The sequence below is a fragment of the Lagenorhynchus albirostris genome, chromosome 7 (assembly GCF_949774975.1).
Source record: "Lagenorhynchus albirostris chromosome 7, mLagAlb1.1, whole genome shotgun sequence".
Classification (NCBI taxonomy): Eukaryota; Metazoa; Chordata; class Mammalia; order Artiodactyla; family Delphinidae; genus Lagenorhynchus; species Lagenorhynchus albirostris.
In genome coordinates, this window is record NC_083101.1 from 35,488,995 (window position 1) to 35,515,603 (window position 26,609).

Consider the following 26,609-nt stretch of genomic DNA (forward strand, 5'->3'; position numbering starts at 1 on the left):
GTTGGTGGGGCATATGCAGGAAACTAGGAGCTGGGGTCAAGGACACCCAGAGGCCTGAGTGTCTTCCTCCACACTGTCTCAGGGCCTGACAGCTTCGTGACCTGGGAGCCTCCCTCTGCTCACCGTCATGGTCCTAGAGCCCTGGCCTGAGGGGCAGGATGGCTGGGTTCTAGTCTGGGCTCCCTTCACCTCTCTGGGCCACAGAGTACAATGGCTATAATGATTTGTAAAGGGACCTCAGAGATCTCTTACTTGCCCTTTATATAGATATGGAAACTGAGGTCCAGAGAGGGAAAAGAACACCCTTGATGATGCACAACAAGCTAGGCTTAGTGAGGCCTTCATCTTGGCCTATGCCTGGGTTTGCATCTGATGGCTGGAAGCTGATGCTGCCATACAGAGGGCCTGAGCCCCGGACGCAGAGGGTAGCAGAGGGCCCAGCTGGGCCCCCTTGGACAGCCCAGGCCCTTGGATAATGTGTTCAAGTTTCAGTTCCCAGTGAGGTGTGTCCCAGGGATGGGGTGAGTGTGTGGAACTGCAGGCTGGGGGGAAGGGAGGGAGGCTTAGCAGGACCTGCCCCACAGGCTTTCTGGAGGCTGGACTCACCAGAGCAGAGGGGTCTGCAGGCTCCAAGCAGAGCAGTGACCTGTCCAAGCCTCTTGCTAGACTGTCTAGACTCAGGTTCCCCCCATGGGCCAATTTGGCCTCGAAGCTCCCCCAGCAGCTGTGGAAAGTCCTACACGTGGATCCGAAAGCAGGCACCATTGCCCAGATGCTGCGACCCCACTGACATGCAAACACCTGAATGTGCTTGGGCGGAGACGAGCAGAAGGTTACCACAGTCCGATCTGCAGGGCTCCCTGCGGCAGGAGCGTGTTATTTCTGCTGGGGATCTTTACCAGAACCCTTTCTGTAATCCTCAGGCCATGGCTGGGGTTTAGTAATGAGCTATAACAGCCGGAGAACTTGGTTCTGTGAGCTGAGAACAGCTGCTCATTCTCAAACGAGTCCTCTTTTCCTGATGACTGAGTTCAGCTGTAGCAAAGGGGTCGGGGTAGGGAGCAGGGATCCAGGACAAGAACAGCAGCAGTGCTCACACAGGGCCAGAGCCCAGCACCGCCTTTATACAGATGGAGCCTCGGAGGCCCACGGCGGCTGTGAGGTTGGGGGCAGCACAATGCCATATGCAGACTGGACTGTGGGTATGGCAGAGCTGAACAAGGGGTTCCCCAGAAGCAGGCTCTTACCTGAGGATTCATGTGCAAGTGATTTATCCAGGAAGTGCTCCCAGAATGAGCCAGGAAAGGAGTGGGGCACAGGAGGGATGGGGGTGGGGAGTGGGGAGGGGAGAAGATAAATGGCGCCCTCTCTGGCCTGGTCCTGCAGAGGGTAGCTTCAGTCTGATCCTGAGGGGGGCTCTAGAGTGTAAGTTACATCTCAGGGTTGTCAAAACCCCGGGCAAGGGAGCTGGGCTTCCATATTCCCTGCCCCCATCAGTCAGCACCACCCAAGATGCTGAGTACAAGGAGATCTGAGTACAGCTTCCCAGAGGAGTGGCCTTGCGCTGTGATGCAGAGCAGGATGTGCAGTTTCTGCCGAGGAGAAGGGTCTGAGCAGGACCCAAGGGAGGAGCTCAGGCACGCGGCCGGAAGGCCAAGGTGGCCATGTTCAGGACAGGCCAAGGAGGAGCATGGAGCTCGGAGGGATGGCTCAGCTCCCTGCAGGTTGCAGGTGAAGTGCACTCAACTATTTCAGCAAAGGTCCCAGAAACCACCTCCGGAAACCCCTCTCTCATTTGCCGCTGTTTGTGGCCAAAACCCTGAACTGTGACGAGGAGGGTCAAAGAGCTCAGGTGAGAGGTAGAACAGTCTTATTCAGACAAAACCGTCCAGAAATGAGTCACTGGCCTGACCTGGGCCCCAAGAGGCTCTGCCAACAAGAGCTCGGGGGCCCCAGGCGAGATGGGCATCAGGCTTGGGCCCAAAGGGTAGAGCCACTAGTTGGCAGCCCAGGGAGATGGATCTGTGTTAGTGGGAACTCCTGTCCCTTTACTTGACCCCACTTCCCTTCTCTCCATCCCTCCAGAGAGGCCCCACCTGACCTCCTGGTCTCTAGCCTCCTCTCCTCCAATCCAGTCTCCTGGAGTTGCCAGAAGGTCCCCTCTAAAAAGCAAATCTGGTCCTGTCCCTTCCCTGCCTGCCACCTTCCCTGGCTCCCCACTGCGCTCAGGAGAAAGACCACAGCCCCGGTGCTCTCCCAAGTCCTCTCCTGTGAAGACGAGGCTTAGCCCGCAGGGACTGAGATCAGCAAACTTGGGGCAGAAATCAGGAGTCTCAGCAGCTTCCCAGAGCCCGCAGGCCAGGGCGGCACTGGCTTCAGCCCAGGTATCCAGGAAGAGGGAAGGGCAGCCCGGGACCCGCCCCAGGGCCTCGCTCTCCGCTTTGCCTCTGTAATTAATTTATGGAAAGCATCTAAACTGGGAGCCAACACAGTCCTGCAAACCTCATCTAACCCCTGCCTCCACCGGAGGGAGCAGCGCCCTTGGGGTGGAGCTTTTCTTACAGTGATTACGTTTGGTTTTATTTCTGGAAAAAAACAAAACAAAACAAAAACAAAGCATTTAAGGTCTAATTTCCCCAATCACCTGCGTAATGAGGCGGCTTTCAAGGGGTGTTTGGTGAGGCCACAGGGAGCCTTGCGGTCCTGCAGCCCCAGGAGGGCTTTGGGGGCTCAGAGTCCAGCTCATCAGAAGCTCCTCTTGGCTCCACCTTTGAGCACAGCCAGAATCTGACCTCCTCTCTCCCGCTGCTGCCTCCACCCTGCTGAGCCACGGTCACCTCTGCAATGGCCCCTGGCCATCTCCCTGTCTCTGCCTTGCCGTGCTCCAGTCTCTGCTCCCAGGCAGCCACAGCCAAGCCCATCGCTCCTCTGAGAAGCTCTCCCAGGGCTCCCCGCTCCCTGGGGTGACGCAGGAGTCCTGCCAGGCTCATTACGGCCACACAATGCCCTCCGACCTCACTGCCTCCCTGGAATCCCTTGATGTTGCACACTCTGCCTACCAGCACCCCTGCACTAGGTATTCCCCCTGCCTGGAACGTCCTTCCCGAGATCCGGTATCTGCAAAGTCTGCACCCTCGTTTCCTACAGGTCTCACTCAAAAGTTTGCCCTTCACAGCTTCCCTGATTGTACTCATGCCCCGTTCATTCTCTATTCTCCTCACTCTGCTGTATTTACCCTCTTACCACTCATCACCTGAAATATCCTTATTTTCTGACTTATTGTCTTGTTTCCCTCTATTCTCCACCAGAATGTCAGCTCTGAGAGCAAGGGATTTGTTTTTGTTTCAACAGTGAAAAATTTTATGTTTAGAATTAGCCAGCTGGACTCAGTTTTGACGATCTCAATTTTGTTGGCAACATCCAAAGCATCATAGTCAGGAACCAGTCGAACATATGCCTTCTTCTCTCCACCAGGCCTGGTCAGGGTGTTGACCTTAGTTACGTCAGTGTCATAGAGCTTCTTCACAGCCTGTTTAATCTGGTGCTTGTTGGCCTTGACGTCCACAATGAACACCAGTGTGCTGTTGTCTTCTATGTTCTTCATGGCTGACTCGGTGGTGAGGGGGAATGTGCTCTGATGGCATAGTGGTCAAGCTCTTTTCTCCCAGGGGACGCCCTTCCAAGGCTATCTGGGCTGCCTCCTGAGCCGCAGTGTTTTGGGCCGTTGGAAGGTGGGTGACGTCCGGATCTTTTTTGTGTGTGGCTGTGGACAGACGCCTTTCAACGCTGCTTTGTTGGCCTTCAAAGCCTTGGCTTTGGCTTCCACTTTGGGAGGGGCAGGGGCTTCCTTCTTCGCCTTCGGCACCATCTTCATGAGAAGGCGCGAGAGATTTGTTTTGTTCGCTGACACATCTCCGGTACTGAGACAAGTGCCTGGCACATAGCCGATGCTCAATAAACATTAATCAAATGAATGAATGAAATGCATCTGTCATGTGACAGAGGGGGTGGGCAGAGATCCCTGAGATGTTCTGGGGGCATCCTCTCTGGGTGCGTGGAGTCAGCCTGACCTTACCTCTTGCAGGAAGTCTTCTGTCCTGGTTCTAAATGGAAGTTCTGGCTGCAGGTGGCAGCTCTGATCACTCAATAGGACTGATTTTCCTTTGGTGCACACATCACCTCTTCCAGGGAGCCCTCCCAGAACCCTTTCCAACCCTCAGGGAAAGTTTGTCCTGCCCACCCCTGGCCTGACACTTTCTCCCTTGTGGTCTGTTTTGGGTGTTGGTGTCAGGCTGAGGTCCCTGGCAGGCACCTGACTCATATCCAGAGAACACCTGGAGGGCCACTTCAGCTCACGCTTTACAGGGTCTCTCGTGGGGCCTAAGTCACACCTTCTCCTCACTTAAGCCTCAGAATAACCCTCTGAGGTAGTTATTATTATCCCCATTTTACAGATGAGGAAACTGCGGTCAGAGGCCACAGAAGTGACTTACCCAAGTCCCACAGCTGTGTCACAAGGTGGAGTGCAGCCGTGCTCCGTGGCCTCAAGGCCAGCCCCACTGCCTTCAGCATGGTGCTCAAAAAGGGTCTGGGGAAAGAAGGGAAGGACAGACCTGAGTTCTGGGTCTCCTGAGTGAGCGATGAAGATGCTGTAAACACGGCATGTGTCAACCCACTGCTGGGCTGGTCTGTGTGGCCCATCCTCGCTCAGCCAAGCCCTCCTGGTGTTCTGTGCAGGGAAAGAAAAGGTAGTAACTCTCTCTTCCAGAGGGCCCCACGGTGGGTGTGGGGATGTAAAGAAGTTGCATAACCCTACCCAGTGCCCATCCCTCATCCTCAGCCTCTCCCTGGGGCAAAGACAAGGCCCAGAAGAGTTGACTGATGAGCCAAAAATTAGGGACAGAGCCGGGACCAGTGACTCTTGACATCAGTCCTGTCTTTTTCTCTGATTCTACCTGCTGTGTCTGCAATGCCTATAGCCCTAGGACCCAGACCTCAGTTTCCTCATTTGTAAAGTGGGAAAATTGTACCTATCTAATAGGATCAAAGATTAAATGAGGTAACACAGGAAAGTGCCCGGCACAGTGCCCAGCAGAAAGTAAATTCTTAACAATCAGTGCATACAGTTATTAGCTGGTTCCAAGAGAAGCGCCTCTGTTGCATTATCTCCTCCTTCCCTGCCTGACAAATGGTCCTCACAGGCCTACATCTGCAAACTTGGTTGTTAGAAGAAGACCTATTTCTTTAGGAAAAATAAAATAAAATAAAATAGTAGTGCCCCATTGTGGAGATGGTATGACAAAACTAGCACAGCGTGGCAGCATTTTGTGAACATTTTAAATATGCAAGGTAAATATTTTATGAATGTTAAATATTAATAAAGTCTCATTTTGTCTGAATTCTCCCACCTTTTAAAATGTATGTCAAGAAACAAATAACTTCAAAGCTGTCCAGTTAAGCGAGCTGTCAACTGGATTTACAATATTGCCACGTAGGGCATTTTTTAAACTGGTAAACAAATGTAAGTGTCTCCTCTCGTCTTTTGTCAAGATTAGTCTCAAATTCGGTGAATTTTGAATTATGCCCCGGCAGGACTAGACCCTTCCTGGAATAAGGTGCAGTGGTCCTACACACACCTGTATGTCACCGGGGCCAACCATCTGGAAATGGCACTTTGACAAAACCCATCAAGAACCATAAGAACCATTTATATACTTTGACCAGTTATTTACTGAGGAATTTATCCTAGTGAAATAATTTCAAAAAAGCAAAGCAAAATGTAAGCACATGAAGATGTTAACTGCAGTGTTGTTTACAGTTGAGGAAAATGGTAAACACACTCAATCTACAACAAGAGTGGAATGATTTAGTAAATTATGCTTGAGCCCCTGATGGTTCTTCAGCCAATAAAAATGATCATTTTGAAGACTATGTAACAACATAGATAATGTTTATGTTCAAAGGTTTCATATCAAAGGAGAAAATGCAAAACTGCATTGAGACTCTGGTCCCTACTGTCAGAGCAACTTTCTTTCCTTGTTGTCTGGTCCTCACAACAGCCCTCTCAGGTAGACAAAACAGGGTCATTATTTATACTCCTATTATCCAGGGGAGGAGAGACCACAGGGACTCAGATTCTGAACCGGGACAGCTCCTAACACAGAACCTAGTGCTGCCTCAGAGGAGCGTGTCCCTGACTGCGGGCCCAGCAGCAAGCCCCCAGCTCCTGAGTGAGGACAGTGTAAGACAAAGCCCAATTCTCACATACCCTCCCATCTCATCCAGAAGGGGTGTCCCCTGGGGCTGTCTCTTCTTCCTTCTCAGGCTGGGATTTCCCCTCTTGGGCAATTTGGAAGAACCCCAGGCCCGGGTCCCACCTTGCTCTGAGCTGGGCTTATGGAAGCCCCTTGTGCACAGCTGACCCATGAGGTCATGTGGGAAAACCCTTAGAAACTCTAGTACGTGCTGCAGGTGCTGCTGTTCCGATTATTAAAAACAAGTGTTAATGTGAAATTTTTCCATCATGCAGACACTGTTGGTAATAATATAATCAGCGCTCCCCTCTCCATTGCCACCTTAGGAAATAAAACCTTACGGGGACACTTGAAGCTTCCTGGGTGCGCCTTCCTGATCCCACCCTCCACCTCTGTCACGAAGGTAACCCAAAACATAAAGGGATGTTTATCTATAAATATTAAGTAGTATTGTTTTGCATGCTTTCAAACTTTCAATATGTGGCTTCATATTGTCTTCTATTCATTCAACAAATTCACTTGGCAAATATTTATTGAGCGCCTACTGTATAGGAGGCACCCTGGGAATATCAGTGAACAAAACAGACAAGATCACTACTCTTGTGGTGTGTACATTCCCATGGGGTGAGCCAAACGATAAGCAAAATTTATGAATTAGAGATAAACTGTATGTTAGAATGTGAGAGGTGCAAAGGGGGAAAACAAGCCAGAGAGGCGGGGGTGGAATGTTGCAATTTTAAGTAGGATCATATCCTTCTATATCTTGCTTATTTACTCCATATTATCTTTTTCTTTTTTATGAATGTACCATCTTTATTCGTTGTCTTGTCAATGAACATTTAAGATTTCTTTTTTTTTTTTTGGTCATTATAAACAATATTACCATAAGCATTCTTGTAAAAGTCTCTTTGAGTACACTCAGAAGAGGTTTTGGGGGTATAGATTTGCTGGGTCTAGGGCATCTTCGACTTAACTGAGATAGATGGTACAAATGGCTCTAACTAAGGTGGTTGTACCAATGATTCCCACAAGCAGCGTATGAAGGGTCTAGTAGAGGAACTAGTTCCTCTACCTCTTCTCTAACACTTGGTGGTGTCAGATTTTTTAAAATACCTGCTAATCTGACAAGTATAAAATACAATATCTTTGTTTAAAACTGAATTTCCCAGATAACTACAAAAGTTGAGCATATTTTCATAAGTTTATTCATCACCTGTGTTTTTTCTTTAATGACTAGGAATTTCATTGACTTTTGCCTATTGGTTTTACACCCAGTAATCTTGCTAACTAATAATTGGTCTGTAGATTCCTTTGGGTTTTCTAAATAGACAATTGTATCATCTGCAAACAACGACAGTTTATCTCTTTCTTTTCAAATGTATGCCATTGATTTATTTTCTTTATTAATTTATTTAAAAACTTCTACCACTAAATGTATTAATTTATTTAAGAAAAATAAGTTCAAAAGTACAATGCTGAACAAAAAATGTTATAGTGGGCATCCTTATCTTTTCCTGATTTTAAAGGAAATGTTACTATTGTTCGCACAAGTAATATTTCCTTTAGAAGTTTTTATAGATATCCTTTATCAGTTTAAGGAAATTCCCCTTTATTTCCAATCTGCTTAGAAGGTTATCATCAATCATTATATACTTTTATCAAATACCTTTTCTGTGTCTGCTTAGATGATCATACGTTTTTCTTCTTTAATCTATTAATGTGATAAATTAGCTCTATAGATTTTCTAATATTAAGCCATCTTTGTATTCTTGGAATAAACTCAACTTGGTTATGGTACATTATCTTTTTTTTTTTTAAAGAAGATGTTGGGGGTAGGAGTTTATTAATTAATTAATTAATTTTTGCTGTGTTGGGTCTTCGTTTCTGTGCGAGGGCTTTCTCTAGTTGTGGCAAGCGGGGGCCACTCTTCATGGCGGTGAGCGGGCCTGTCACTATTGCGGCCTCGCTTGTTGCGGAGCACGGGCTCCAGACGCGCAGGCTCAGTAGTCGTGGCTCACAGGCCTAGTTGCTCCACGGCATGTGGGACCTTCCCGGATCGGGGCTCGAACCCATGTCCCCTGCATCGGCAGGCAGATTCTCAACCACTGCGCCACCAGGGAAGCCCGGTACATTATCTTTTTTATATACAGTTGAATTATTTTAATAATATGTTACTTAGGATTATTACATCTAAATGTATGAGTGAAATGAGCCTGCAATTTTCTTTTCCTATGCTATACTTGTTTACATTTTTAATTTAGTTAATTAATTAATTTATTTTTGGCTGCCTTGGGGTCTCCGTTGCTGCACACGGGCTTTCTCTAGCTGCGGCGAGCAGGAGCTACTCTTCGTTGTGGTGTGCGGGCTTCTCATTGCAGTAGCTTCTCTTGTTGCGGAGCACAGGCTCTAGGCGTGCAGGTGGGCTCAGTAGTTGCGGCTCGAGGGCTCTAGAGCGCAGGCTCAGTAGTTGTGGCGCATGGGCTTAGTTGCTCCATGGCATGTGTGATCCTCCCGGACCAGGGCTTGAACCCGTGTCCCCTGCACTGGCAGGCGGATTCTTAACCACTGCGCCACCAGGGAAACCCTGTTTAATTTTTACATTAAGATTATACTGTCCTCGGGCTTCCCTGGTGGCGCAGTGGTTAAGTGTCCGCTTGCCAATGCAGGGGACACGGGTTCGTGCCCCGGTCCGGGAGGATCCCACATGCCGTGGAGCGGCTGGGCCCATGAGCCATGGCCGCTGAGCCTGCACGTCTGGAGCCTGTGCTCCGCAACGGGAGAGGCCACAGCAGTGAGAGGCCCACGTACCAAAAAAAAAAAAAAAAAAAAAAAAAAATTATACTGTCCTCAAAGAATGAATTTGGGAATATTCCTTATTTTTCTATTCCCTGGAAGAATTCATATAAGATTGGCTTATCTATTCTTGAAATGTTGGTATAATTCACCTAAAGCCATCTGGGCCTTGAATTTTCTTTGTGGGAATGTTTTCAATTATTGCTTCAGATTCTTTAATTGTTTTAGGACTATTCAGAATATCTTTTTTTTTTCAGTTTTGATAGGAATTTATGTATTTCTATAATAGAAATATATATAAAAATATATAAAAGACTTCAAATTTGTTGGCATAATGTTGTCGACAGCATTCCCTTATTATGTTTTTTCTCAGTAATCTTTTATTTGCAAATACAGCCACATGAAGATAAAACCTCCAGATGGTTGTGTTTTTATCATATTATCTTTTAAACCTGTTTTAACTATAGTTATGTTACTCTTTTCATGTATAATGTCATTTATTTGTATATTTTCTTTTTTTTCCCCTGATCCATCTTCCCAGAGATTTTTCTATTCTGTCTTTTCAAAGAATCAACTCTTAGTTTTATTGGTCTTCATTGCGTTTTTATTTTCTATTTTGTTGGTTTCCATTTTGTTTTTTGTCTCTTTACTTACATTGTTTATTGTGTTTTTTAAAACTTCTTAGATTTGACACTAAGGTCATTAATTTGCCCTGAGGGCATCTGTCTGCCAGCTGAACTGAGCTGAGCAACAGCTGTTTTGAGAGGACTCTGGGACGAGGGGGACAGATGTGGAGGCCCAGGACCCAGTGGGGGGAGGAAGAGTCTATCAAGACCCTCCACAGGGAAGCAGGACTCTACACCTAACTTTGCTGCAATGCTGCTTTCTCTCCAAACTATAGCAAACTGTTTAAAAAAGAAAAAACCCACAAGGAGGAGGATAATAGAGGAGTCATCAGCAACAGCATTTTGGTAGTTGGAAAGTAGATGGACTTAACAGGCCCAAGAAAGCCATATCCCAAAGATGAAAAAGAAGCCTGATTTATACTGCAGAACCATAAAGAGGTCTCAAACCAGGCTCACCAGGCATCTCAGGACTGGGGTTAGTATGGGGTGCGTGGACAGAGAAAAGATCCTACATGTTTGCCGAGAAAAAGTAGGTATATATAGAGAATTATGGCTGAGAATGGTGTTGGATTTTAAAAACATCATCAGTGGAAGCCAGAACACAGTGGAGTAACAAGTTCAAAATTCTGAAAGAGAGTTTGTGGTTCAATTGATGATAAAAATGAGCAAATTAAGCCGATGATTAAAACAAGTCAGTTATTTACTCCAGGGAAAACAACATGTTGTGCAGGAAAAGAAAATGATAGTGTTCTGCACAGCTCATTTGACAATAGATTTACAGCCAGAATAAGGCAAATAATGAATATTGATCCAATCAGAATGACAAATAACAATATTGGGAGGCTGATGACCAGGGGATATGTGTGGGTGTGTGTGGGTGGAGTATGTGCATGTGTTTTATAGGGGTTGTGTTTGGGGGAGAGGGTTGGTAAGAGAGCTAAATCCTCTCTTCATGATGAGAAATTATTAGATGATGCCCAAACCTGAAAATTCAAGAAGTAGCAATATAAGCATGTTATTTAAAGAAAATACGGTAAATATCAGAAAGATTGAAACCTGTATCTCTGGGACTGAGAAAGAGGGGTAGGGTGGTGATAGGGTTGGGGGTTGAGGGGAAGGGGCTTCAGGGAATTGCTGATTTTCATAAGAAACCATGTAAATTTTTCAACTTTTTTTTTTATTTTTATTTTTTTCTTTTAAATAGAAATTGACTAACTACTGCTGCCTCTTTTTCTGTCTTTCCTATTTATACCATTAACCATCAGACGGATGAGCCTATTCCATTTCTAATTCTTTTTTTTAATAATAGTGTTTATTTATTTTTATTTGTTGACAGTTTGCTTTATTTATTTATTTATGGCTGTGTTGGGTCTTCGTTTCTGTGCGAGGACTTTCTCTAGTTGTGGCAAGCGGGGGCCACTCTTCATCGCGGTGCGCGGGCCTCTCACTATCACCGCCACTCTTACTGCGGAGCACAGGCTCCAGACGCGCAGGCTCAGTAATTGTGGCTCACGGGCCCAGTTGCTCCGCGGCATGTGGGATCTTCCCAGACCAGGGCTCGAACCCGTGTCTCCTGCATTGGCAGGCAGATTCTCAACCACTGCGCCACCAGGGAAGCCCTCAACTTTTAAAATTATGTGCATGTTTAACTTTGATAAAAATAAAACTGAAATTTAAAAAATTCCAGAAGTGGGATGGCTGGGTCAACAGGCATGCATGTTTTTAAGATCTTACCCACAGCGCTGAACAGTGAGCCCATTTCACCCTCTTCCAGAAGTGAAAGAGTCTCTAATTCCCAGTCCTTGTCAGCACCATTGTCAATTTTCAGACCTCTGCCAGTTTTATGATTAAAAAATATATATCCTATTGTGGTTTTAATCAGCATTTCTTTGACTACCAAAGAGTTTTACATAGTTAACATATTTAACCATTTTTAGTTCTTTTTTGATTCATTTCCTGTTATAGTTCTTTGTCCATTTTTATCTTGGAATCTTCACCTTTTTCACCGTTGGTGTATAAAGGCTTTTAAAAATAGTAAGCCTACTAATTCTTGATCTATCACACGTTACAAATATTTCCACATCCCCCTCCCATGGGTCCTTCTGCTTTCAATTTTTTTTTTCTTTTTTTGCCACACAGCATGTGGGATCTTAGTGCCCCGACCAGGGATATCGAACCCTTGCCCCCTGCTGTGGAAGCGTGGAGTCTTAACCACTGGACTACCAGGGAAGTCCCTAATTTCCTTTTTTTGATGTGAGGGATTTTTTATTTTTATGTGGTTCGGTCTATTTTTTATGCTTTTTGCCTTGGGATCATGCCTGGAAAAGCCTTGCTCGTTGGTCCATGGGCTTTTACAAATACAGCATTTCTTATTTCGTCTGGTATTCATAAGCAGTATTTCATGGAGTCTAAGTTTTCACATTTTAAATCTCTGAAACTGGGATGTGTTTATAATCACTGGTGCTCAGGTGGCCGTCACTGCCTGCATGCCCCACATCAAAGTGTGCAGAAAGTAAGATAGCAGTGAAGCACTCTTTAAGGAATGCTGCATGATCGCCTGTCTCCTTTTCCTCCGGGCACAAAGCTAGAACGCTCTTCCCAGCCCCCCTGCAGTCCTGTGTGGCCCTGTGACTGGGCTCTAGCCTTTGGATGGTGGGTGGAAATGACATAAGTGGCTTTCCTGCTTGGCCTGTGAAACTCCCATACCACCCTCTCCTCTCTCTGTCTGCTGTCTGAGGATCTAGCAGCAGTTCTAGGTGATGGCAGGACCAGAGGCAGAGGAGTTTAGGTCCATGAGAAGCCTAATGAGAGGTGCTTGTTGACCAGGGATCCTCATTGTTATTTGGGTGAATAAGGAATAAACTGTTACTGTGTTAAGCTATTGAGATTTGGGGTTTTGTTTGTTAGAGCCGCTAGCATTGCTGATACCTAACTGACATCCTTGTCTTAATTCTGACTCAAATGTGAATCCCTCTAGACTAGAGTTGAGTGTTTTATCATTGAGTATGATGTTGGCTTCTGATTTTAGGTAAACGTACTTTATCTGATGCTTTTTAAAAAAAAGAAAATTAAGTCTTGGTATTGGAGTTATTCTAAGTGTATAAAATTAATTGGAAAATTTTAAACTTTTTTAAGCTCTGGAAAAGGTTAAATAGCATAGGAATTAATTGTTATGTGAAACCTTGACAAGATTCATCCTGAGAACGGCCTGTATCCTTTTGCAAGAGTAGTGCTTGAACAAGCTTTACTTTCTTTTTCTTTTTCAAATTAACTTTTTAAAGTTATTTTTTTTAGAGCAGTTTTAGATTTACAACAAAATTGAGAGGAAGGTACAGGGATTTCTCACACATCCCCTGCCATCACACATGCATAGCCTCCCCCATTATCAACATCCCCACTAGTATGGTACATTTTTAACCAAGGATGAACCTACATTAACATATTGTTATCACCCAAAGTACATAGTTAACCTTAGGGTTCATCTTGGTGTTATACATTGTATGGGTTTGGACAAATGTATGATGACATTTATCCATCATTATAATAACATACATCTTAAAAATCCTAAGTGCCCCACCTATTTATCTTTCTATCACTCCCACCAACCCTTGTCAACCACTGATCTTTTTACTGTCTCCATAGTTTTTCCTTTTCTAGAATGTCTTATAGTTGGAATCATACAGTATATAGCCTTTTCAGATTGGCTTCTTTCCCCTACTAATATGTATTTAAGATTCTTTCAGGTCCTTGACACCATAAAACTCTTAGTAGAGGACACAGGCAAAACATCTTCTGACACAAATTGTACCAATGTTTTCTTAGGTCAGCCTCTCCAGGCAATAGAAATAAAAGCAAAAATAAACAAATGGGACCTAATCAAACTTACAAGCTTTTGACCAGCAAAGGAAACCATAAAGAAAATGAAAAGACAACCTACAAACTGGGAGAAAATATTTGCAAATGATGCAACTGACAAGTTTTCAAAATATACAAACAGCTCATACAACTGATTAACAAAAAAATAAACAACCCAATCGAAAAATGGGCAGAAGACCTAAATAGGCATTTCTCTAAAGAAGACATACAGATGATCAACAGGCACATGAAAGATGCTCAGCATCGCTAATTATCAGAGAAATGCAAATCAAAACTACAGTGAAGTACCACCTCACACTGGTCAGCATGGCCATCATTAAAAAGTCTACAAATAACAAATGCTGGAGAGGGTGTGGAGAAAAAGGAACCCTTCTACACTGTTGGTGGGAATGTAAATTGATACAGCCACTATGAAGAACAGTAAGGAGGTTCCTTAAAAAACTAAAAATAGAGTTGCCATATGATCCTGCAATCCCACTCCTGGGCATACATCTGGAGAAAACTATAATTTGAAAAGATACAGGTACCCCAGTGTCCACTGCAGAACTATTTACAATAGCCAAGACATGGAAACAATCTAAATGTCCACTGACAGATGAATGGATAAAGATGTGGTGTATATATATGTGTGTGTATGTATATATATATATATATATATATATATATATATATATACATACACACACAATGGAATACTACTCAGCATAAAAAAGAATGAAATAATGCCATCTGCAACACTATGGATGGACCTAGAGATTATCATACTAAGTACATCAGTCAGAAAGAGAAAGACAAATACAATGTGATATCATTTATGTATGGAATCTAAAATACGACACAAATGAACTTATCTACAAAACAGACTCACAGACATAGAGAACAAATTTGTGGTTGCCAGTGGGGAGGCGGGTGGGGGAGGGATGGAGTGGGAGTCTGGGATTAGTAGATGCAAACTATTATACATAGAATGGATAAACAACAAGGTCCTACTATATATCACGGGGAACTATATTCAATATCCTATGATAAACCATAGTGGAAAAGAATATGAAAAAGAATGTATATATGTATAACTGAGTCATTTTGCTGTACAGCAGAAATTAAACACAACATTGTAAATCAACTATACTTCAATAAAGTAAATTTTAAAAAAGATTCCTTCATGTCTTTTCATGGCTTGACAGCTCTGTTTCTGTTTGTTTGGTTTTGTTTATTCATTCATTCATTTATTTATTTATTTATAGTGCTGAATGAATGATATTCCATTGTGTTGGATGTACCACAGTTCAGACATTCGCCTACTGAAGGACATCTTGGTTGCTTTCAAGTTTTGGCAATTATGAATAAAGCTGCTATACATTATCTGTGTGCGGGTTTTTGTGTGGACTAAGTTTTCAACTCCTTTGGGTAAATACCAAGGCATACGACTGCTAGATCCTATTGTAAGAGTATGTTTACTTTTCTAAGAAACTGCCAAACTGATGAAACTTCCAAAGTATCTGTACCATTTGCATTCCCACCAGAAACGTATGAGAGTCCTGTTACTCCACGTCACCAGCAGCATTTGACGTTGTCAGTGTTCCAAATTTTGGCCATTCTAATATGTGTGTAGTGGTATCTCATTGTTTCTTTAATCCGCATTTTTCCCGATGACATATGATGTGGAGCATCTTTTCATATGCTTATTTGCCAACTGTTTATCACCTTTGGTGAGGTGTCTGTTAAGATCTTTGGCCCATTTTTTAACCAGGTAGTTTTTTTATCATTGAATTTCAAGAGTTCTTTGTATATTTTGGATACAAGTCCTTCATCAGGTGTGTCTTTTGCACATATTCTTTTTCAGTCTATGGCTTGTTTTCTGACTCTTTTGATATTGTGTTTTGCAGAGCAGAAGTCTTTAATTTTAATGAAGTCCAGCTTATCGATTACTTCTTTCCTGGATTGTGTCTTTGGTGTTGTATCTGAAAAGGCATCACATCACCATACCCAAGCTCATCTAGGTTTCTCTTCAAATTAATTTTTTTTCTTAGTGTAAAATACAAATAATAGAAAAGAGAAAGTCACCCATAGTTCTACTTCCCAGGGATAAACATTGAGAGAATTTTGGTGTATATCCTTTCAAATACACACTCACATTCGCACATTTACTTACATAAATGGGGTCATTCTCTACATATACTGATTTGCAATCTGTTTTTTTACACCTAACAATATATTGTACATATTTTCCACAATAATATATCTATTTAATTTTTATATATTTATTTTTCAGATTCCAAAAGTAACATATGTTCATTTATAGTTCAAGTATTACAGAAATATACAATGTAGAAAGTGAAAGTTTTCCAATTTCTTATATGGCCTCTTTTTGAGTTGACCTTGTAAATGTTTATTTTCATATAAAATTATTCATTTCGTAAACCTTTCAAACTTAATAGTTTAGAGCTACAGTCTTAAAAGAAAATCTCTACCGCATTTAAGATCTATCACCTCTCACCAGACAGAACCATTCAAGGAGCTTTTCACCCAGTTCCCCCCATCTCCTCCAACTTCCAACATCTACCTGTTTTTCAAAGTTCTATAATGTGGCTCCTCCAAGGAAACTTCCAGCTTCCTAAGTCAGAATCAGTCTCCCCCATCCCTGCCCCTAGACACTTCTTCCTGCAGCACGAGGTTTTTACATCTCCACACGCATTTAAATGCCAGTAGAGGCAGCATGAGGTAGTGGAAGCAACGTGGACAGAGCTGGGCTTTAGTCTGAGCCTCACCACTTTCTAGCTGGGACCTTGGGCCCCTCATTTAACCTCTCTGAGCATCAAGACTCTCATCTGTAAAATGGGATAATGATCATACCTACCTCCCAGGTCCCAGGTGCTTATTATCCTATTTGATATGTGAATGCTTCCCCTGCTGGCTCCCAAGGGCAGGGTCCAGAGCAAGGGTCTTGGAAATCCCAGGAAACATTGACTTGAAATCCCCAGAGGAAGCCCTGAGAGGCCGTGTACAGAACCTGGCGGGTGGGTGCAAATCACCCCACAGTCAGTTTTCCCTTTCTCTGGAGAAGCCCTAAACTGCTTTCTCATGCTCTCATTTGCTGCCTGGCTTGGCCTCCAGCCTGAGGAGTGGAAGAAGGCCAGAGGAGTAATAAGTAAAAGCTGCTTCTGCTCAAAAAATTAAAAATAGAATTACCATCTGATCCAGCAATCCCACTTCTTGAGTATATATCCAAAAGAGTTGAAAGCAGGGACTTGAAGAGGCACTTCTGTTCACAGCAGCAGTATTCACAATAGCCAAAATATGGAAGCAACCCAAGTATCCCTCAGTGGATGAATGGATAAACAACATGTGGTGTATACATACAATAGAATATTATTCAACCTTAAAAAGGAAGGAAATTCTGGGGGAATTCCCTGGTGGCCTAGTGGTTAGGATTCCGGGCTTTCACTGCCATGGCCAGGGTTCAATCCCTGGTCAAGGAACTGAGATTCTCGCCCCCCCACCCCCCCAAAAGGAAGGAAATTCTGACATATGCTAACATACTATAACATGGATGAACCTTGAGGACATTACACTAAGTGAAATAAGCCAGGCACAATAAGCCAGGGATTTCCAAGCCCCCATCTAGAGAACAGTGTCCCGTGGGTGGCACAGAGCCCTCACCTCTGAATCCCCAGCAGACTTTGCCCACTGTCTTCTCCACACAGCAGATGCCAAGCAGGAGGTGGGAGTGCATAATGTCCCAGCTCTCTCCCAGCTCTGATGAGCTGAGAATTAGAGAGGATGGAAACGTGGGATTTTAAAAAGTAGATAGAGAATTAAAAATACAATTGAAAATAATGCTCACTATTCCAAGATTAAAAGCATTCTTTAGAAACTGGGCTTTATTAGAGGACATGCTTCCTGCCTTGTGCAGGAGGGAGGGAACTGGGTCACCCGTGCTCTCCGTAGGGGGCAATCAGGTGAAATGATTATGAAGTATGTCAAATAAATGGTCCTTTTTTCTCCCAAGGAGATAAGGAAAGGTAATTTGGTCTGTCAGTCGCGCACACAGAAGACGTCATGGTCAACTGCATTAATACTGAATACTTTGTCCAGAGTCACAGGGCTAAAAGAAATTACAGAATCTTTCTCCTGTGAATTCTGGCATGACTCTCAGCAGACCCTTCCCCACCTGAATTCACAAGAGAGAGGAATAATAAAAGGCAGGGTCTACAGTGGGACCCAGAGCTTGCAGGGCTGCTCCAGGCGTGGTGGCCAGAGCCGGTGCTTTCCTCGCACACCTGTGACCCATTGTCCCAGCCCTTCCTGGGTCCTGTTTCAGCCAGATAAAATTCTAGCTGTATCCTGTGGATCCCTGTGCCTCCCTGCCTGGGGCCACTGTTCCTGTTCCTCCCTCATCTGCACTGTCAAAGCCCACCCACCCATCCTCGCTGGATCGAGGTTGCCTTCCCCTCCTCTGACTGCACTCCGGGCACCCTCGCCTTTTTCTCCAGTTGTTATGGGGATTTTGTGTCTGTATCTTCCTTCCCTAACCTCCCAGACCTCCCAGAGGAGAGACTCAGTCAGGCAGAATAGTGGATTTTTTTCTTTTCTTTCTTTCCTTTTTGGAATTGGTGGTGGTGAAGGGGTGCTGTCAAGGCTGGGGTGGGCATTGGGATGCTCTCTAAATTCATCGTCAAGTTGTTGCGTTGCAAAAGGCAGTCTTTACCTCCACCCCCTCTAGCAGGGGGGTCAGGGAGCCCCGCACCCAGAGCCCTTACCCAGTGGCTGGACAAAGCCTCTTCCCTTCTCTGTTTTTGGGGACTTTTTCGGTCTCTGGAACAATTAAACCTCTTTTCAATGCAGTTATATTCATTATTTTTAGGCTGTTTTACCCAATTAATTTTTATTTTCAGTTAATTATGTATTAACAGTTTAAGAAAATGAATATTTTCTCAGTTCCTTAAACTAAGCCATTAAATATGTATTTATTCCTTTTTTAAAATGCACGTCCGTTATCTCCTGCAGATGGAGAAGACCGGTTTGGAGCCATCTGGGCCTCTGAAACAGACCCTTATACAAAGGTGCCTTCTTGGCTGTATGGGCTGGGCTCACGGGGGCTGGGAAGGACCTGGCACGTGAGGGCCACGGCATGTGGTGGAGATCTGGGCCTCATAGGTGAGAGGGGAAGGTCATTGTCAGACTGTCACAGCTTGGCGGCATTTGGGGTTAGGGGAGGTGGGTGCAGCTGAGAGTCAAGTGTGTGAGGATGTGTGAAGGTGAAACCAGCACCTGGAGGATTGTGGCTAAAGGAATAAACCTCCTCTGGGTGGTTTGGTGAAAGCCTCCCGGATGACAGCACAGCGGGTCCCATGGGACCCAGACTCGCCAAGGTGTGTGACCTTGGGCCAGTCAGCAAGCCTAAGCGGCCTCAGCTCCCTGGGTCTGTGGTAAGTACAGCTGTGCTGTGTCCTTCTTGCTCTGACATGCTGCGAGCCTGTGGATCACCGGAGGTTACCCCAAATCTCCTATTCACATAGTGAGGGCAGGTGAAGGCCAAGGCTGCTCTACCAGGTGACAGCCCTTCCAGCTCCGAGACCCAAAGTCAGGGGAGAGATGCAACTTTGTCCCACTGCTCCCTGTGGACGGAGGCGCCCAGTGACCGTCTATACCAGGAATCAGCAAACTGAGGCCTGTTGGCCAGATCCTGCCAGGTGTATATTTCTGCATGACTTGAGAGCTAAGAATGATTTTTCCATTGTGAAATAGTTGGAAAAAAATCAAAAGGAGAATACTATTGTGTGACACATGGAAATTATATGAAATTGCAGTGTTTGTAAATAAAGTTTTATAGGAATGCAGCCAGGTTCATTTGTTTACTCATTGTGGTGCTTTTGTGCTACAACAGGAGAAATGAAAGTCATGACAGAGACAATGTGGCCCGCTAAGCCTAAAATATTTACTATCTGGCTCTTTACAGAAAAAAGTGTGTCAGCTCCTGATCTACAGTACTTTTCTGTGGCAATTACAAGGAGAATTTTCTTTACAGCAAACTAGATGGGATATTCCAGTTGTTTTTTGTCATGAGATTTGATAATTCACTTGATAAAAATGTAAGCACATTCTCGGTTGGGTCACTGAGGAAAAAAAGATAAATCAGATCTAGTCCCTACAAGGGAGCTCCCAGTCTGATGGGGAGACAGGCAGGTGTGTATGTATGTAAATTGCAATATAGAGGGATTGGCTCCACACTGTATATTTTTCACAAGATTCTTGGAAGCATAGAGGAGGGAATGACTAACTGCTGGGGAAATCAAAGAGGGCTTCTGAGAGGAGGTGATGATTGAGCACCCTACTACTTTCAGCTGAACAGAATGTGTATTATATAAGTCTAGGATGCCCCCTATGGTTACATAGTGCATACCTGCACAACTGAAGAGGGAAGCCCTGCTGAAGGGATCTTGAAGGACTCTTGGTTGCAAGTGAGAAGTACCTAACTCACTTGAACCTAGGCAATCATGGAATTCATTGGCTCCTGAAAGGTAGAAGTCTGGGTGCAACCAGGCATGGCTTATGTGGGGGCTCAGGCAGTCAGGGCCTTGTCTCTCCCCATCTTTTGGCTCTCCTTGGCTTTCTTCTTTCCATGAGTTAGGAAACATGGTGCTGGGCAGCCCAGATATACAACCTCCCAGCAAGACAAGGCTATCCAGAGGAAGACCTCTTTCTCCCAGGGACTATGCAACAATCCCAGGAAAGAATTCTGATTGGCTGCTTGAGTCACATGCCCACTCCCGAACCAACCATTGTGCTGAGGGGTGGGGCGGAGTGGTCCTTGAGATCACCTGCCTCAGAAAGCCTGGGATGGAGGGTGGAGCCATCATAACTGACAGCCTCCTGGAGTCGAGGAGGCGTGGTTCTCCCAAGGAAACTTGCAAACAAAACCACATATCCAGCACAAAGTGTCAGAAAGACCTCTTCCAGCAGACTAGGCGGGAAAAGTCTGCAGTCAGGACACTGCCAGTTCTATCCCCAGGGTCTCTACAATGCATGAGGCCACCATGAGCAGCGGCCCTTGAGAAGTACCGCTGGGCAGCCCTGCCCATTCCAGTCTGGGAGGACTGTTGACCTCTGAACCCAGCTGGGGGAGAAAAAGCAAGCATCCCCCTCCCCACCTCTCCTCTAGGCTGTTAGAACTCAAAGCATGGTTGGAGTTCACTTATTTGATCCATGGAGCTCTTTAAAATAATAACAAGACCATCCACTGACTGGCAGATACTATTTACCAAAGACATATCTGATAAAGGACTGCTATTCAAAATATACAAAGAACTCCTAAAACTCAACAAGAAAACAAATTACTGGTTAAAAAATGGGCCAAAGACCTTAACAGACACCTCATCAAAGAAGATAAACAGATGACAAATAAGCATATCAAATGATGCTCCTAGGGCTTCCCTGGTGGCTCAGTGGTTGAGAGTCCGCCTGCCGATGCAGGGGACACGGGTTCGTGCCCCGGTCCGGGAAGATCCCACATGCCGCAGAGTGGCTAGGCCCGTGAGCCATGGCCGCTGAGCCTGCGCGTCCGGAGCCTGTGCTCCGCAACGGGAGAGGCCACAACAGTGAGAGGCCCGTGTACCAAAAAAAAAAAAAAAAAAAAAATGATGCTCCTAATCATATTCCATCAGGGAAATGCCAATTAAAACAATGAGATACAGCTACACACCTATTAGAATGACCAAAATCCAGAACTCTGACAACATCAAATGCTGGTGAGGATGGGGAGCAAAAGAAACTCTCATTCACCGCTGGCGGGGAATACAAAATGGTCCTGCCACTTTGGAAGACAGTTTATCAGTTTCTTACAAAACCAAGCATGCCCTTACTAAAGGATCCAGCAATTGTACTCTAAGGTATTGACCCAAAGGAACTGAAAACTTATGCCCACATGAAAACTTGCACAGGGATGTTTATAGAAGCTTTGTTCAAAATTGCCAAAACTTGGAAGCAACGAAGATGTCCCTCAGAAGGGGAATGAATAAATAAACTGTGGCACTTCCAGACAATGGAATACTATTCAGAACTAAAAAGAAATGAGCTACAAAGCCATAAAAAGACACGGAGGGATCTTAAATGTATACTACTAAGTGAAAGAAGACAATCTGGAAAAAGCTGCATACAGTATGATTCCAACTGTATGCTATTCTGGAAAAGGCAAAACTATGGAGACAGTAAAAGGTAAGTGGTTGCAGGGGGTGGAGGTGGGCATGGAGGAATGCACAGGCAGAGCATAGAGGATTTTTAAGACAGTGAAGATGCTCTGTATGATACCACAGTGATGGATACATGTCATTATACACTTGTCCAAACCCATAGAATATACAACACCAAGAGTGAACCCTAAGGTTAACTATGGACTTTGGGTGACTATGATATGTCAGTGTAGGTTCATCCTTGGTTAAAAATGTGCCACTCTGGTACAGGATGTTGACAAGGGAGGCTGTGTATGTGTGCAGGAGGGGGGATATGAGAAACCTCTGTACCTTCCTCTCAATTTTGCTGTGAATCTAAAACTGCTCTAAAAAATATTGTCTTTGGGGCTTCCCTGGTGGCACAGTGTTTGAGAGTCCGCCTGCCGATGCAGGGGACACGGGTTCGTGCCCTGGTCCGGGAAGATCCCACGTGCCGCGGAGCGGCTGGGCCCGTGAGCCATGGCCGCTGAGCCTGTGCTCCGCAACGGGAGAGGCCACAACAGTGAGAGGCCCGCGTACCGCAAAAAAAAAAAAAAAAAAAAAAAAAAAAAAAAAAAAATATATATATATATATATATAAAATTAAAATATTGTCTTAAAAAAAAGGATAACAAGAGCTCATGAGTTAAAATACACCACCTTTCTTTTAAAAGCTCTTTTGCTCAGCCACAAACCATGGGAATTAAATTTTGTAGTGCATTTAACAGACAATGAACATCGAGCAAGGTCACAAATACATGTTGAGATTACAAGACAAGACACTGAACAGAAACCAGCAATCATCGGCAGTCTTGTGATGGCTGCCTGGCCTGGAGACACACATCTAACATCACCCGTGCATGTGCCAGCTGGCACCTCTCCCACTGTCCCCTCTGCTCTTTACATGGCACCATTTCTTAAAGCGGGTCACTGCAGGGCAGGAAGAATGATACACGTGTGCCCTGTGTGTTTCTTATGTATTTAAAAATACAGGTAAGAAGGATGTCACTGGCATCTTTTTGGCTTTTAGATCTGAGTGACATCATTTGAGAAACACCGTTCTTGTCCAATCCCCCAACCATTTAGTCCGACCCTCTAGTTTTATAGATGGTGAAACCGAGGCCCAGAGATCCACAGGGACTCTTGAAAGTGATTTCAACAGCCAGGACTGGCTCTGAGAATCCTGGTCTGGCTCATTTGAATTCAGTCAGATGAGGAATGTAGGAAGGCGTGCAGGCGGTGCTGCTTTGAAGGGGCCTTGGGAACACTCTGGCTCAATCCTCTTGGTTAAGGGTGGGAAACACTGCTTTCCTTGACCTCAAAGATTCAGGCTCTACCAAGTTGTTCACTTAAGCGTTATTTGAGAAAACTTTTAAACAAATTAAATATGGCATGTCCCCATTTAATGGTATGTCTATGAAAAGTGGTACATCTATGAAAAACTCTACTGCCATTAAAAATGAAAATTAGGAGCATGGTAGATTGATGACAGTAATTGCTGCTATGATTACTGACCTCCCTGTATCGACACCCTTTACCCTGAAATTTGCAGTCCTTCCCACTCTGACTCTGGGCTGTTTTTGTGATTTGCTTTGACCCACAGAATGTGATGGAGGGTAAGACACGTGGCACAGTCCCCCCTGTTGCCCAGGCAATAGCTGGCCAGTCACAAGACATGTGAATGAGGCCATCTTAGACCCACCAGCTGACCCACCAGCTGACCACAGATGTGTAAACAACCCCAATCAAGACCAGCTGGGCCTGCCCAGATCAGTAGAACTGCCCACGTGACCCACAGACTCATGAGCAATAATAAATCTTGTTTTAAGCCATGAATTTTGAGTTGGATTGTTATAGCAACAGCTGATGGATACAGAGGTATTATTGAGAGGGGAGATGGAAGCATGTGGAAGAGGATAAAAAACGTGCCCAAACAGTATGAGCCATACCATGTGATATGGAGATAAGCCACACAGCAGTAGTCCATGTCCACCCACGCTAATGGAAAATACTGGATAGAAACACACCCAATATCTCAGGATGATATTAAGGGATGGCTGGGGGTAATTTTATTTTTCTTCTTTACTCTTTTCCAAATTTCCTCTGATGGTCTTATGTAACTTTTATAAAATTCCTTTTTATAAAATTAAGTGCAGGCTGGTCCCACTCAGGACTCTCATGCTAGAAGTGGCAACGGGCCCAAGAACTTCTTTGGAGAAGTCCACTCAATCATCCATGCCACCACCAGAACAAGCCCCTACTGTGGCCAAAGACCAGCTACTGTCACAGGCAAAAAAAAAAAAAATCCTTTGTTCAGACTTTGACCCCGCATATGAGCAAACCCTGAATCCCTTTTTCCCTGCCCCGCAGTACTGGGATACTAAGAGATTCACTTTGTGTTCTCACTTGCAGTTCCTTCTGGACCACTGTGCTGGCCTGGCTGGGTCTCCCACCCGTCCTCCTCTGTAATGATTCTCCCCGTCCATCTCAGCATATGCACATCCCCCAACACTGCAGGTTCAGCTCTAGTCCCGCTCCTCCGGGAAGCAGCTCTGGTCTCCCCGCTGGACACTCCATTCTGAGGTCCCAGAACACTTCCCTGGACCACACTCAAGTCTCCTTCCCACCGAGTGGCATTCATGCCCATATTTCATCTCTTTGTCCAAACTGAGCGCAGTGAGGACAGAGTCACCACATGACCCTGTTCATCTTGGTATCCCCCAGCCCCACCTCGGGGGCTGCAACAAGGCCAGGAATAAAGGAGACATCAAACAGAGAGAGACATTTGGAAACAATCCATTCTAACCGTCTTGGTTTATAAATGGGGAGAGTCGAGGTGTGCCTGGTCCACATGTGGTGCCAGAGACAGAACTTGGACTCGCATCTCTTGAGCTGCATCCGGTATTCTTCCCACCAGGCGCCCAGCCCCCAGCAAGGTTGGGGACCAGGGTGAGGCCAGCCCATGTGAAGGGTGCGGTTGAAGGAAACAGTCCCTGCCGGGGCTGAGCCTGCAGTTCCACAACCAGGAGAGTGAGGGCCTCCGATTCCTCACTTGCCCCCGTGGGCCCGGCCTGCTATGGGCTGAGCACCTGCGTGAGTGTCCTGTGACAGCTGCGCTGCCCTGGGTCTGGACTGGCTTCACCGCTCTGCAGCAGAAGTGCCATCACGACACCCTTCCCACGGACGCGGAAAGGGTGCTGAGTGAGAACACACGCGGGTTCAACGTCTGGGGCAGCTGCCTTGGGAGGTACAATCGGAGGAGCTGTGGTCACCACCCATTCCCCACTGAAGTGCGATTCGGTTTTATTTGCTGTTGTTGATGACATGACTCCTCTCTGCACACACACACACACACACACACACACACACACACACACACACTATCCCACTGGGTGGACTTAATAAAGGACAGGGAAATTAGGAGTCTTCAGGAATGGATGGTGAAGAGGCAGTCTTCATCCCTTCAGAAACTGAGGTTAGATATTTTAAAGATTTATGAATATCAAAGGAACTTTCAGTCTCATTTGGAAACAGAGCAGAGTAAAATTTCAATTTTAAATCTATGTTACCTCTTTATATGTATAAAATGCCTTCAGAATTTCCCAGGAGGATATATTTATACTTCTGTTTAGAGATATTTGTTTTGTTTTGTTAGTGGGGGTAATGAACTTAGGAGACTCAGAAAAGCAGGAAGAGGCGTTAGGGACAGTCGAGTCCAGGCTACAGCTGAGAGACCCTCAGGAGAGGGTCCTTGCCCCAGGGCCCCGACTCCCCAGCCAGGAGGGGAGAGCGGGGGAGACACCGGTTCTCGGCCTTCATACGTTCATTCCACAGCTGCCATCGAGTGTCTCCTCTGTGCCAGGCACCTTCTGGGCACCGGGACAGAGCCGGGGACCAGCAGAGGTCCAGCCCTGTGGGCTTACCTGCTGGAGGACAGTGGTGAGCACGGTGAAGGAAGTCAAGCTTGTGAGGTGAGAGAGAGGGTGCAGGTGGGGACTTCATGCCAGGTGGTCAGTGAAGGTCTCCTCGAGGAGGTGACTGCTGAGCTGAAACCTGCGGAGAGAGAATGAGGGGAGGTGACTCCGAGTTGGGAGGAGGGCAGACGGAAGGCCAGTGTGGCTGGAGGGGCGTGAGGGAGAGGAGCAGCTGCAAGGTGGGTGGGGTGGGCTGAGGTATGGGACTGGATTGCATTCCACGCACCACAGCCAGCTCATTCCCAACTCTGTGCCCCTCTCCTCACAACAGGGTGGCTTGGATGCTCCCAGCCCAGGGGAGTTTCTCAAGAGAAAACGTGCTCTGTGCAGGCAGCAGTGGGAGGGGAGCCCCGGGAGGCGTGTGTACCAGGGGAGCCAACTTCGGGGGACATGGGGCCTGGGGGAGACCTGCCCACAGCACAGAGAGCCCAGCAGGGCTCTCAGGCTCCATCAAGACTCAGCAGGGCCAACCCAGGGCAAAGTGGGCAGAGGAGGGACGTGGCCTTGAGGGCAAAGCCAGGGCCCGTGAGGGAAGCTGCAGGGGTGCAGAGTCTAGTGCACATGAGGCAGTTTTCTCAGAGCCATTCCTACTGTGGGAAACAGTACGGCACTTCCTGAAAAATTTAAGCAGAGAATGACCATATAATCCAGCAAGCCCACCTCTGGCTATATACCCCAAAGAACTGAAAGTAAGGACTTGAAGAGATATGCGCGCACTCATGTTCACATCAGTATTATTCACAATAGCCAAAAGGTGCAAACACCCAAATGTCCATCAACAGATACACAGATAAACAAAATGCAGTATATACACACAGTGGAATATTATTCAGCCACAAAAAAGAATGAAATGCTGGCACAGGTTACAACATGATGAAC

General features: G+C 45.5%; 1 protein-coding gene and 1 pseudogene across 2 annotated transcripts in view; both read right to left on the minus strand.

The window, feature by feature from the left end:
• Positions 1-3,372: 3,372 nt before the first annotated feature.
• On the minus strand, positions 3,373-3,868 carry LOC132522845 (large ribosomal subunit protein uL23-like; annotated as a pseudogene).
• A 625-nt stretch (positions 3,869-4,493) lies between these two features.
• ZCCHC7 (zinc finger CCHC-type containing 7) overlaps positions 4,494-26,609 on the minus strand; it is a 297,645-nt gene continuing 275,529 nt past the window's right edge. The window contains exons 10-11 of one of the 2 annotated variants that reach the window (XR_009541549.1): positions 25,680-25,809; positions 4,494-4,588 (exon numbers count right to left, since the gene is read on the minus strand). The gene's annotated coding sequence lies outside the window, so the exon portion shown is untranslated. Of the gene's footprint in view, positions 4,589-4,620; positions 4,730-25,679; positions 25,810-26,609 lie in introns of those variants that run through there. The other variant, XR_009541550.1, reaches the window with a different exon arrangement.